The following is a 13,353-nucleotide window of genomic DNA, read 5'->3' as shown; positions in this document are numbered from 1 at the left end:
TCTTGTCTGCTGTGGCCATTCTAACTGCTGTAAGCTGATATTTCATTGTGGTTTTGATTTGCATTTCCCTGATGATAAGTGATGTGAACATCTTTTCATGTATCTGTTGATCATTTGTATTTCTTCTTTGGAGAAGTGTCTGTTCAGTTTCTCCACCCATTTTATAATCAGGTTATTTGTTTTTTGAGTGTTGAGGTGTATGAGTTCTTAATATAACTTGGATGTTAATGCCTTATCAAATGAGTCATTTATGAATATATTCCCATAAATTTTAGTTCCATACCTTTTGTTAGGTTGCCTTTTTGTTTTGTTGATGGTATCCTTTGCTGTACAGAAGCTTTTTAGTTTGATGTAGTCCCACTTGTTCATTTTTTACTTTGTTTCCCAGCCTGAGGCTATGTATCCAGGAAAAAATTGCTCATGTTTATGTTCAAGAGATTTTTACCTAAGTTTTTTTGTAAGAGTTTTATGGTTTCATGAAATACATTCAGGTCTTTGATCCATTTCAAGTTTACTCTTGTCTGTGAAATTACACAGTAATCCAGTTTCATTCTCTTACATGTAGCTAATTTTGCCAACATCAGTTATTGAAGAGGCTGTCTTTAACCCATTGTGTATTCATGGCTCCTTTATTGTATATTAATTGACCATATATGCATGGATTTATATCTGGACTCTCTATTCTATTTCTTTGACCCATGGTCTCTTCTTGTGACAGTGCCAAACTGTTTTGATTATTGAAGCTTTGTAGTAGAGCATGAAGTCAGGGAGTGTAATTCCCCCAGCTTTGTTCTTCTTTCTCAAGATTGCTTTGGCTATTTGGCGTATTTTGTGGTTCCATATGAATTTCAGAACTATTTGTTCTAGTTCATTGAAGAATGCTGTTGATATTTTCATATGGATTGCATTGAATCTGTTAATTGATTTAAGTAAGATGGCCATTTTGACAATATTAATTTTTCCTATCCATGAGCATGGTATCTATTTCCATTTATTGGTGTCTTTTTAAAATTTCTCTCATCAGTGTATTGTAGTTTTTAGAATAAAGGTCTTTGACCTCCTTGGTTAGGTTTATTCCTAGGTATTTTATTCTTTTTGATGTAATTGTAAATGGAGTTGCTTTCCTAATTTCTCTTTCTGCTACTTCATCGTTAGTATATAGAAATGCAGCAGATTTATGTGTATTAATTTCGTATCCTGTAACTTTGCTGAATTCAGTTATTCTAATAGATTTTTGTTAGAGTTTTTAGGGTTTTCTATGTTAATATCATGTCACCTGAAAATAGACTGTTTAACTTATTCCTTACCAATTTGGATGCCTTTTATGTCTTTGTGTTGTCTCACTGACATGGCTAGGACCTCCAATACCATGTTGAATAAAAGTGGTGGGAGTGGACATCCTTGTTTTGTTCCTGATCTTAGAAGAAAAGCTTTCAGCTTTTCACTATTAGTTATGATGTTGGCTGTGGGTTTGTGGTATATGGCCTTTATTATGTAGATAAACATGCCCTCTAAAACCATTTGTTGGGAGTTTTTACAATGAATGAATGTTGAATTTTGTCATATGCTTTTTCAGCATCTATTGAGATGATCATGTGGTTTTACTTCTTTTTGTTAATATGGTGTGTGATGTTGATTGATTTACAAGTATTGTACCATCCTTGCATCCCTAGAATAAATCCTACTTGGTCATGATGAATTATCTTTTTGATGTATTTTTGAATTGGTTTGCTAATATTTTGTTGGGTTTTACCTCTATGTTCATCAGGAACTCTGTTCTTTTACATTCTTTTTTTTGAGGTGTCTGCCTGGTTTTGGTATTAGAGTGATGCTGGTCTCAGAATGAATTTGGAAGTATTCCCTACTCTTCTACTTGCTGGAATGCTTTCAGAAGGATGGTTATTAGCTATTCTTTAAATGTTTGGTAAAAACCATCTGTAAAGACATCTGATACTGGAATTTTGTCCATAGGTGCTTTTTGATTACCAGTTCAATTTCATTGCTGGTAATTGGTCTGTTCAGATTTTCTGTTTCCTCCTGGGTCATTCATGGAAGGTTGTATATTTCTAGGAATTTGTCCGTTTCTTCTAGGTTATCCAACTTATTGGCATATAATTTTTTACAGTATTCTCAAATAGTTCTTTGTATTTCTGTGGTATTTGTTGTGACTATTCCTTCTTTGATTCTGATTTTGTTTATGTGTGTACTCTCTTTTTTTCTTGACAAATTTGGCTATTTTGTTTACTTTTTCAAAGAACCAGATCCTGGATTCATTGAATTTTTCTGTTTTATTCTTCTCAATTTTATTTATTTCTGCTCTGATCTTTACTATGTCCCTCTTTTTTTTCCTGCTAACTTGGGGATTCATTTGTTTCTCTTTTTCTAGTTTCTTTAATTGTGAGTTTAGAATATTTATTAGTGATTGTTATTGTTACTTGAGGTAGGCCTGTACTGCTATGTACTTCCCTCTTAGAACTGCTTTTGCAGTGTCCCACAGATTTGGAGCTGTTGAATTTTTGTTTCCTTTGGTCTCCATGCATTGCTTGAGTTCTGTTTTAATTTGGTCATTGAGCCATTGATTATTAGAAGCATGTTTTTTGCCTTTATGTGTTTGTAAGTTTTTTGTTTTCTTTCTGTAATTTTTTTCTAGTTTCATACCATTGTGATCTGAAAGGTTACCTGATATTTTTTCAATCTTTTTGAATTTATTGAGGCTCCTTTTGTGACTTAATATGTAATATACTCTGGAGAACATTCCATGTATACTTGAGAAAAATGTGTATCCTGCTATTTTTTGGTGAAATGTTCTATAGGTATTTAAGTCTATACAATCCAATTTATTATTCAGTGCTTCTATTTCCTTATTTATTTTATGTCTGGTTGATCTATTGATGTGAGTGATGTGTTAAAGTCTTCTAAAATAAATGTGTTGCGATCCATTTCCCCCTTTAAGCCTGTTAATATTTGTTTTACATATAGGATATGTTTTATATATCCTATGTTGGGTGCATAGATATTTATAATGGTTATGTCCTCTTGTTGGACTGACCCCTTTATGATTATGTAATGTGCTGTGTCTTGTCACTTTCTTTGTTTTGAAATCTATTTTTCTGATATAAGCACAGCTACTCCTGCTTTTGTCTCACTATTATTTTTATGAACTATCTTTTTCCATTCCTTCACTTTTAGTCTGTGCATTTCTTTGGGTCTGAAGTAAGTCTCTTGTAGGCATCTTGTTTCTTTATCTGCTTTGCCACTCTATGTTTTTGACTGATGCATTCAGTCCATTTTCATTTAAGGCTATTATTGATAGGTCTGTACTTACTGCCACTTTTTATTTGTTTTCTGGGTGTTTTTATAGCTCCTTCTGTTCCTTTCTTCTTCTTTTATACTCTTCTCTTGTTATCTGCTTGTTTTATTTAGTTTTGTGATTGGATTTCTCTTTTTTAATTTTTTTTTTTTTGTATCTACTGTAGACTTTAGTTTTGTGGTTACCAAAGGTTCAGGGATAGTTTCTTTATATGTAACAGTGTATCTTAAATTACTCTATTTCAAACACAAATGAAGGTACTTTTTTTTGCCTTCTTCTTCTTCCTCCTCCATACTTTAAGTATTAGATATCATAATATGCATTTTTTGTTTATCCTTTGACTGATTTTGTATATAGTTGATTTTGCTTCTTTTATCTAGTTTTAATTTCATACTTACTTGGCAATTAATTGATCTACTACTTTTACTGTGGGTATATTCTCAATGGTAGAAGCTATTTAGCCTTTGGAACATTTCCATCTACAGCAGTCCCTTTAATATATCTTGTAATGCTGGTTTAGTTGTTATAAATTCTTTGAGCCTTTGTTTATCTAGAAATTGTTTAATCTCTGCTTCAAATTTAAATGATAATCATGCTGGGTGGAGGATTCTTGTTTGAAGGTCCTTCTGTTTCAGTATATTAAATATTTCATGTCACTCACTTCTGGCCTGTAAATGTTCTGCTGAAAAGTCTGCTGATAGCCTGTTGAAGTTACCTTTATAAGTAATCATTTTCTCTTTTTGGCTGCTTTCAATACTCTCCCCTTATCCTTGATCTCTGTCATTTTAATTATGTCTTGGTGTTGTCTTCCTGTGGTTCCTTTTGTTACGAGCTCTCTGTGCTCCTATGACCTGGGTGTCTATGTCCTTCCCCATACTGGGGAAGCTTTCAACCCTTATTACTCAAAGACATGTTCTATCCCTTTCTCTCTCCTCCTTCTGGTACCTTTATTGTGCAAATATTGTTTAGTTTGGATTTGTCATGCAGCTTTCTCATAATTTTGTTATTTCTAGATATCCTTTTTTCTCTCTGTTCCTCAGCTTCATTATGTTGCTGTTCTCTGATTTCCATCTCATTGACTGTCTCCTCTGCAGTAATCTACTACTCATCCCTCCATTGTATGTTTCACTTCAGTTACGGTATTCCTCAACTCTGAGTAGCTCTCTCTCAGCTCTTCTGTCACTTTGTTGAACTCCTTCCTGAGATCTTCGATACTTTTCTGTAAATCAGTGAGCGTGTTTATGTCTTTTTCTTTGAATTCTTTACCAAGAATATTGGTAATCACCATTTCATTTAGCCCTCTTTATGTTGTCTTGCCCAGTAGTTTTGTTTGGTACATATTCCCCTACTTCCTCATTTTGTCAGGGTTTCTGTGTTTCTTCCTTTGTAGTAGATGAATCTGCTATGCTTCCTGGCCTATAGAATGATAGCTTTATGAAGGAAGCATCCTATGGTGCCCAGAAGTTCAAGCCCCTTTACTCTTTAGTTTCTGGTTCCTCTTTGTGGAGCCCCAGTTACTATTGGTGTGCAATGGGTGGAGCTGCCTTTTGTCTATCTGCCAGTAGCAGTCTCAGTCTGCAGCATGGCATTTTGCTTCAGCCATCTTTGTGGCCTGAGCAGAAGCCTCAGCTGGGATTGCTGTAGCATGCTGTCTTCTGCCTGCCCAGAAGCACTGGTGGGGCTATTGTGTAGCTCTGGAGCAGGGTGGGATGTGTAGCACTAAGTTTGGACACCTTCAGGGAGGAACAAGCTCTCTTGTAGCTAGCTCCTGTGGGTGCCTCCCCAAATTAAACAGGGCCAAGGAAGCTGGAAGAGTCTCCCTCTGCCAACCAGGCACCGAAGTATGAAGCTGCTGCTGGGCTGTGTTGGCTTGCTGGCAGTGTGCACAGTGAGGTACCTTACAGCTGAGCTGTTAGTGAAAGGGATGGAGCATCTCAGGCTCCCAAGAGTTCCCAACTTGTTGGGCTGAGGGGGCACTGTGAAGGTATCATCCACCTGCCCTTCCTCCTGAGGAGAGAGCCTCAACCTACACTCACCCCTCTGGGAACCCGCCTGCTCTAGCAAGTCTTTCAAACTGCCACCTCCGCTTTGGGTCTTAGGACTTGCAGAGCATGCCTGTCCTCCACAAGTGGCTGGAGTCTTAGCTTCCCAGTTGTTCCAGTTGTCCTTGGTATCCAGCCCTGCTAATCAGTAGAACCCAATGTAATGTGGACTCATGCTCCCAGGCAGATCTCCAGAGTCAGTTGTGTAGACTGAGCTGCTGTCTCCTCCCAACTCTGTTCCTCTTCCTTTTGCCTATAGGCTGACTTTGGGGAAGGACTTGGGTCCCGCGCAATCATGGCTCTGCCACCTAACACTTTTCTGTGTGTTGTTCTCTTCTTCCTAGGATGTACGTGGTCTCTTCTGCAGTCTTCAAGTCATTTTCAGGTTTAGTTATATTTGCTGTAGTTTCTTCCTTTATGTGCTTTTTTTGGAGGAGGTTTTCACCTTGCCTTCCTACTCTAGCAATCTTTTTCTCCCATGGCATATCATTTTTTAATTGAATAGACATCATCATGAATATTTACTTACCTACAGCACTGGGAAACTGTAAAGTTTAATTACTTAATGTTTTCATGACGCTTTGAAGATTTGGTATTCTATTTAAGAGTTAAATATTATTATAGCTATTAAACATCTGTTGTGTTTAGTTAGTGTTGGGGACATTTGATGGCACCACGTGAAATTATTTCCCTAGTAGTTTATAAGTTGTCTGAGTTGAATATATCATGCAGGGTGACAAGTTATTGATTTATTTTAAGAAAAGAGAAGGGTTTCAGTTTTCCTTACTATTTTTAAGAGTATTGAGAGAAATGTACAATAAATTTGATTAGAAATCAGAGGAGCAATGGTTGGGTAACAGCTCATTTCTCAACAGAAATGATAGAAGACAGAAGACAATAGAATTATTTCATTAAAGTGCTGAGAAATAGTAACTGCCAAGCTAGAATCTTTATGTAGAGAAAAATCTTGAATTATTTTTAAAAAGTACTCTACAGTTTTTGAAGTTGGAAAGGTAATTATTAAAGCTACTTATTTTATATTTAATTGAAATATAACATAATTTTTATTGAAATGTAAAATGTACCATTATAAGTATAAACTCTGATGGCATTTTACAATGTAAATATACCCATGTAAGCAATGCTCAGATCAAGGTTTTCAGTAGCTCAGAAGTCTCCCTCCTGCTCTTTCCAAATTGTTGCGTTCCATGAAGGTAACTGCTTTTATGACTTTATGAACAGTTTGATCTTTGACTAGTTTCTTTCCAACTTGAAATTTGTGTTAATGGAATCATGCATTATACATTCTTTCATGTGTGAGGCTTCATTATAAAAAGATTCACTGAAACTTTGCATTAGTATGAAATTCATTGTTTTTATTATTTTATACTATTCTATTTTAACAATATGCTATAATTTGTTTATTGTACAACTCTATTATTACTGATAGACATTTGGATTGTTTCCACATTGGGATATGAATAATGTCACTGAAATGCTATATTACATGACATTTTTCTGGATATATACTTGGGAATGGACTGTGTTGGTAATAGCTTATTATTTTGATATAAAATTTTTATTATTAATCAGTTTACAATATGTTCTAATGATTTATAATTTGAATAATGATTAAATTCATAATTTGAATTTTTATTTCTTTTAATATGACTTATATTGTATGAAAGTATACAATTGTTTCAGTTGAAATCATTTCAGCTGTTCTAATTATCTAACAGTTATTGATTTCATTGTGTTCAGAACATACCACATATAATCAATTCTTTAATTTTATTGAGACTTGCTGCATAACCCATACAATGATTTATTTTGTGTCATGGGTGTATGTGAAAAGTATGTGCATTTTTAGAGTTGATCAGGTTATATGTATATGTACATGAATGCATCTATGCATCTGTGTGTCTGTGTGTGTTATCCACATATATATATATATATATAAATTATTGAAATTTTTGTGTGTGAGGCTTCATTATAAAATTATTGAAATTGACTGATTGAAGAGGGCAGCATGAGAGGAGAGACAGAGGCTTCTTCCTAAAACTGGATACAATTAGAAAATTTAAGTGGCACAACTAATCCTGAGAGAGCAACAGGAAAGAGGACAGCGTCAGACCACACACACCTGGAGAAAAGAGCAGACCTCAGCGAATGGGGTAATGTACTGGAGCTGTGGCTCGGCGGGACCCAAGCCCCTGCCCCACACCAGCTCACCAGTGGGAGGAATAGAAACGGAGCAGGGAGGGAGTGGAAGGCTTGGGACAGCTGAATACCTAGCTCTGGAGATCTACTCTGGGAGTACAATTTCATGGTGCTTTCATGAGACTCGCATGAGTACTGGGTTGGAAAGTTAATACAGGCAGAGTTCCTGGGGAGACTGGGATTCTGGCTGCTTGTGGAAAGCAGGGATCCATATCTGGCAGCTCTGGGACAAAAACATATACCTGTGTGCCCGGCCGACGGGCTCAGGCAGTGGAGACAGGCACAGGAGCCAGGAGGTGGGGAATAGCTCTTTCCTACCCTCCCATACTGCTCCCCTGCAACCCCTGACATTGCTTCAGGGGCTCAGCAGCTCCAGAATAGAGCTTCTGGACACTAGAGGGTGCATATATACAAACATGAAACACCAAAGGAACCTTATCCAGAGTAAAATTGTTAATACAACTCCAGAGAAAGCTTTAAATGATATGGACCTTGTGACTCTTCCTGAAAAGGAGTTCAGAATAAAAATCATCAACATCCTAATGGAGGTACGGAAAGATATCCAAGAACTCAGGAATGAATCCAGGTCAGAGATCCAATCGTTAAAGAACACGATGGAGGGTATTAAAAGCAGGTTGGATATGGTGGAGGAAACAATAAATGAAACAAACTGGAGAAGAGGAATACAAAGAAGGTGAGGCACAGAGAGAAAAAAGGAACTCTAAAAATGAAAGAATATTGAGAGATCAGTGTGACCAATCCAAGCGGAACAATATTCACATTATAAGGATACCAGAAGAAGAAGAGAGAGAGAAATGGATAGAAAGTGTCTTTGAGGAGGTAGTTGCTGAAAACTTCCCCAATCTGGGGAAGTAGATAGTCTCTCAGGCCATGGAGATCCACAGATCCCCCTACACAAGAGACCCACAGAAGACAACACCAAGACACATAGCAATTAAAATGGGAAAGATCAAGGATAAGGACAGACTGTTAAAAGCAGTCAGAGGCAGAAATAAGATCACATACAAAGGAAAGCCCATCAGGCTAACAACAGACTTCTCAGCAGAAACCTTACAGGCCAGAAGGGAGTGGCATGATGTATTTAATGCCATGAAGCATAAGGGCCTGGAACCAAGATTACTTTATCCAGCGAGATTATCATTTAAATTTGAAGGAGGGATTAAACAATTTCCAGATGAGCAAAAGCTGAGAGAGTTTACCTCCCACAAACCAACTCTACAGTCTATTTTAGAGGGACTGCTATAGATGGAAGTGTTCCTAGGGTTGAATAGCTGTCACCAGAGGTAGTAAAATCATGGTAGGGAGGGTGGAGCAGCTGATTGTGAGGCAAATGCAAAATTAAATTGTCTATCCCCAAAGTCAATCAAGGGATAGACAAAAAGCACAGAATTTGATACCTAATATATAAAGAATGAAAGAGGAAGAAAAAGGAGGAGAAATAGAAAAGAACCTTTAGGTTATGTTTGTAACAGGATACTAAGTGAGTTAAGTTAGACTCTTATATAGTAAGGAAAGTAACCTGGAGCCTTTGGTAACCACGAATCTAAAGCCTGAAAGGACAATAAATACATACCTATCGATAATCACCCTAAATGTAAATGGACTGAATGCACCAATCAAAAGACATAGAGTCACTGAATGGATTAAAAAATAAGACCCATCTATATGCTGCTTACAAGAAACTCACCTAAAACCCAAAGACATTCACAGACTAAAAGTCAAGGAATGGGAAAAGATATTTCAGGCAAACAACAGAGAGAAGAAAGCAGGGGTTGCAGTACTAGTATCAGACAAAATAGACTTCAAAACAAAGAATGTAACAAGTGATAAAGAAGGACATTACATAATGATAAAGGGCTCCATCCAACAAGAGGATATAACCATTATAAATATATATTCACCCAACACAGGAGCACCAGCATATGTGAAACAAATACTAACAGAACAAAAGGAGGAAATAGACAGCAATGCATTCATTTTAGGAGACTACAACACACCATTCACTCCAAAGGCAAGATCCACCAGACAGAAAATAAGTAAGGACACAGAGGCACTGAACAACACACTAGAACAGATGGACCTCGTAGACATCTATAGAACTCCACACCCAAAAGCAACAGGATACACATTCTTCTCAAGTGCACATGGAACATTCTGCAGAATAGATCACATACTAGTTCACAAAAAGAGCCTCAGTAAATTCAAAAACATTGAAATCCTACCAACCAACTTTTCAGACCACGAAGGTATAAAACTAGAAATAAATTATACCAAGAAAGCAAAAAGGCTCACAAACACATGGAGGCTTAACAACATGCTTCTAAATAGTCAATGGACCAACGACCAAATGAAAATGGAGATCCAGCAGTATATGGAAATAAATGACAACAACAACGCAAAGCCTAACTTCTGTGGGACACAGCGAAAGCAGTCTTAAGAGGAAAGTATACGGCAATCCAGGCATATTTAAAGAAGGAAGAACAAACCCAAATGAATAGTCTAACTTCACAGTTATCAAAATTGGAAAAAGAAAAACAAATGAGGCCTAAGGTCAGCAGAAGGAGGGACATAATAAAGATCAGAGAAGAAATAAACAAAATTGAGAAGAATAAAACAATAGCAAAAATCAATGAAACCAAGAGCTGGTTCTTTGAGAAAATAAACAAAATAGATAAGCCTCTAGCCAGACTTATTAAAAGAGAAAGAGAACCAACACACATCAACAGAATTAGAAATGAGAAAGGAAACATTATGACGGACCCAACAGAAACAGAAAGAATTATTAGAGACTACTAGAAAACCTATATGTCAACAAGCTGGAAAACCTAGAAGAAATGGACAACTTCCTAGAAAAATACAACCTTCCAAGACTGACCAGGAAGAAACACAAAAGTTAAACACCAATTACGAACAACGAAATTGAAGCAGTAATCAAAAACCTACCCACGAAAAATTTTGGGCCAGATGGATTTACCTCAGAATTTTATCAGACATACAGAGAAGCCATAACACCCATTCTCCTTAAAGTTTTCCAAAAAAATAGAAGAGGAGGGAATACTCCCAAACTCATTCTATGAAGCCAACATCACCCTAATACCAAAACCAGGCAAAGACCCCACCAAAAAAGAAAATTACAGACCAATATCTCTGATTAATGTAGATCCAAAAATAGTCAATAAAACATTAGCAATCCCTATCAAATTACCAGCAACATTCTTCAACGCACTGGAACACATAATTCAAAAATTCATATGGAAACACAAAGATGCTGAATAGCCAAAGCAATCCTGAGAAAGAAGAATAAAGTAGGGGGATCTCAGTCCCCAATTCAAGCTCTACTACAAAGTCATAGTAATCAATACAATTTGGTACTGGCGCCAGAACAGAGCCACAGACCAGTGGAACAGATTAGACACTCCAGACACTAACCCAAACATATATGGTCAATTAATATTTGATAAAGGAGCCATGGACATACAATGGGGAAATGACAGTCTCTTCAACAGATGGTGCTGGCAGAACTGGACAGCTACATGTAAGAGAATGAAACTGGATCACTGTCTAAGTCCATACACAAAAGTAAATTCAAAATGGATCAAAGTTCTGAATGTAAGTCATGAAACCATAAAACTCTTAGAAAAAAACATAGGCAAAAATCTCTTGGATGTGAACATTAGCGACTTCTTCATGAACATATCTCCCCAGGCAAGGGAAACAAAGGCAAAAATGAACAAGTGGGACTATATCAAGCTGAAAAGCTTCTGTAGAGCAAAGGACACCATCAATAGAACAAAAAGGTATCCTATAGTATGGGAGAATATATCCTTAAGTGACAGATCCAGTAAAGGCTTGACATCCAAAATATATAAAGAGCTCATGCACCTCAACAAACAAAAAGCAAATAGTCCAATTAAAAAATGGGCAGAGGAGCTGAACAGACAGTTATCCAAAGAAGAAATTCAGATGGCCAACAGACACATGAAAAGATGCTCCTCATCGCTAGTTATCAGAGAAATGCAAATTAAAACCACAATGAGATATCACCTCACACCAGTAAGGATGGCCACCATCCCAAAGACAAACAACAAATGTTGGCGTGGTTGTGGAGAAAGGGAAACCCTCCTACACTGCCGGTGGGAATGTAAATTATTTCAACCATTTTGGAAAGCAATATGGAGGTTCCTCAAAATGGTCAAAATAGAAATACCATTTGACCCAGGAATTCCACTTCTAGGAATTTACCCTAAGGATGCAGCACTCCAGTTTGATAAAGACAGATGCACCCCTATGTTTTTCGCAGCACTATTTACAATAGCCAAGAAATTGAAGCAACCTAAGTGTCCATCAGTAAATGAATGGATAAAGAATATGTGGTACATATACACAATGGAATGTTATTCAGCCAAAGAAAAAAACAAATCCTACCATTTGCAACAACATGGATGGAGCTAGAGAGTATTATGCTCAGTGAAATAAGCCAAGCGGTGAAAGACAAATACCAAATGATTTCACTCATCTGTGGAGTATAAGAACAAAAGAAAAACTGAAGGAACAAAACAGCAGCAGAATCACAGAACCCAAGAATGACTAACAGTTACGATTGGGAAAGAGACTGGGGATAATGGGAGTGTAGAGAGTGATAAGGGTGGGGAAGAAGAAAGGGGGTATTATGATTAGCATGTATAATGTGGTGGGTGGGGGAAAGGGGAGGGCTTTGCAACACAGAGAAGACAAGTAGTGATTCTACAGCATCTTACTATGCTGATGGACAGTGACTGTATTGGGGTTTGTGGGGGAGACTTGGGGTAGGGGAGATCCTATTAAACAATGTTTTTCAAAAAATAAAAATAAAGAAATTAAAAAAAATTTTTGAAATTTATATATATTTAAAAAACAGGGAAATTTCTAATTTTATTTTTATTCCTTTGACCAATTTACATCATATTGAGAATTTTGTGCCTCATATCCTCTTCACCTATTTTGATCACCCACTCTACCACCCTCCACCATGGCAACCACCAGTCTTTTCTCTGTGTCTATGAATCTATTTCTGTTTTATTCATTTGTTTTGTGTTTAGATTCTACATATGAGTGAAATCATACAGTATTTGCTTTTCTCTACCTGGCTTATTTCACTTAATACTCTCTAGTTGCATACATATTGTTACAAATGGCAAAATTTCATTCTTTTTATGGCTAATGTTCCTTTGTACATATGTACCACATTTTTATCCATTCATCTACTGATAGGTACTTGGGTTGTTTTTTTATCTTGGCTATTATAGCACAGGAGTTCATATATCTACAAATTAGTGATTTTGTTTCTTTGGGTAAATTACCAGAAGTGGTTTTACTAGGTCATATGGTATTTCTATTCTTATTTTTTGATAAACGTCCACATTGCTTTCCACTGTGGATGCATCAATTTACATTCCCATCAACAGTATATGAGGTTTCCTTTTCTCTACATCCTTGCCAATACTTAGCATTTACTTTTTTTTTTAATACTAGCCATTCTGATTGGTGTGAGTTGATATCTCACTGTGGCTTTTATTTGAAGTGCTCTGATGATTAGTGATGTTGAGCATCTTTTCATGTGTCTGTTAGCCATCCATATATGTCTTCTTTGGAAAAATATCTCTTCATTTTATTTTATTTTATTTTATTTTTTATTTTATTTTTTCATGTTGAATTGTATGAATTCTTTATATATTTTAGGTATTAACACCTTATCAGATATATCACTTTTAATATCTTCTC

The sequence above is a fragment of the Manis javanica genome, chromosome 8 (assembly GCF_040802235.1).
Source record: "Manis javanica isolate MJ-LG chromosome 8, MJ_LKY, whole genome shotgun sequence".
In the NCBI taxonomy this organism is placed as follows: Eukaryota; Metazoa; Chordata; class Mammalia; order Pholidota; family Manidae; genus Manis; species Manis javanica.
This window is presented reverse-complemented; position numbering follows the sequence as displayed.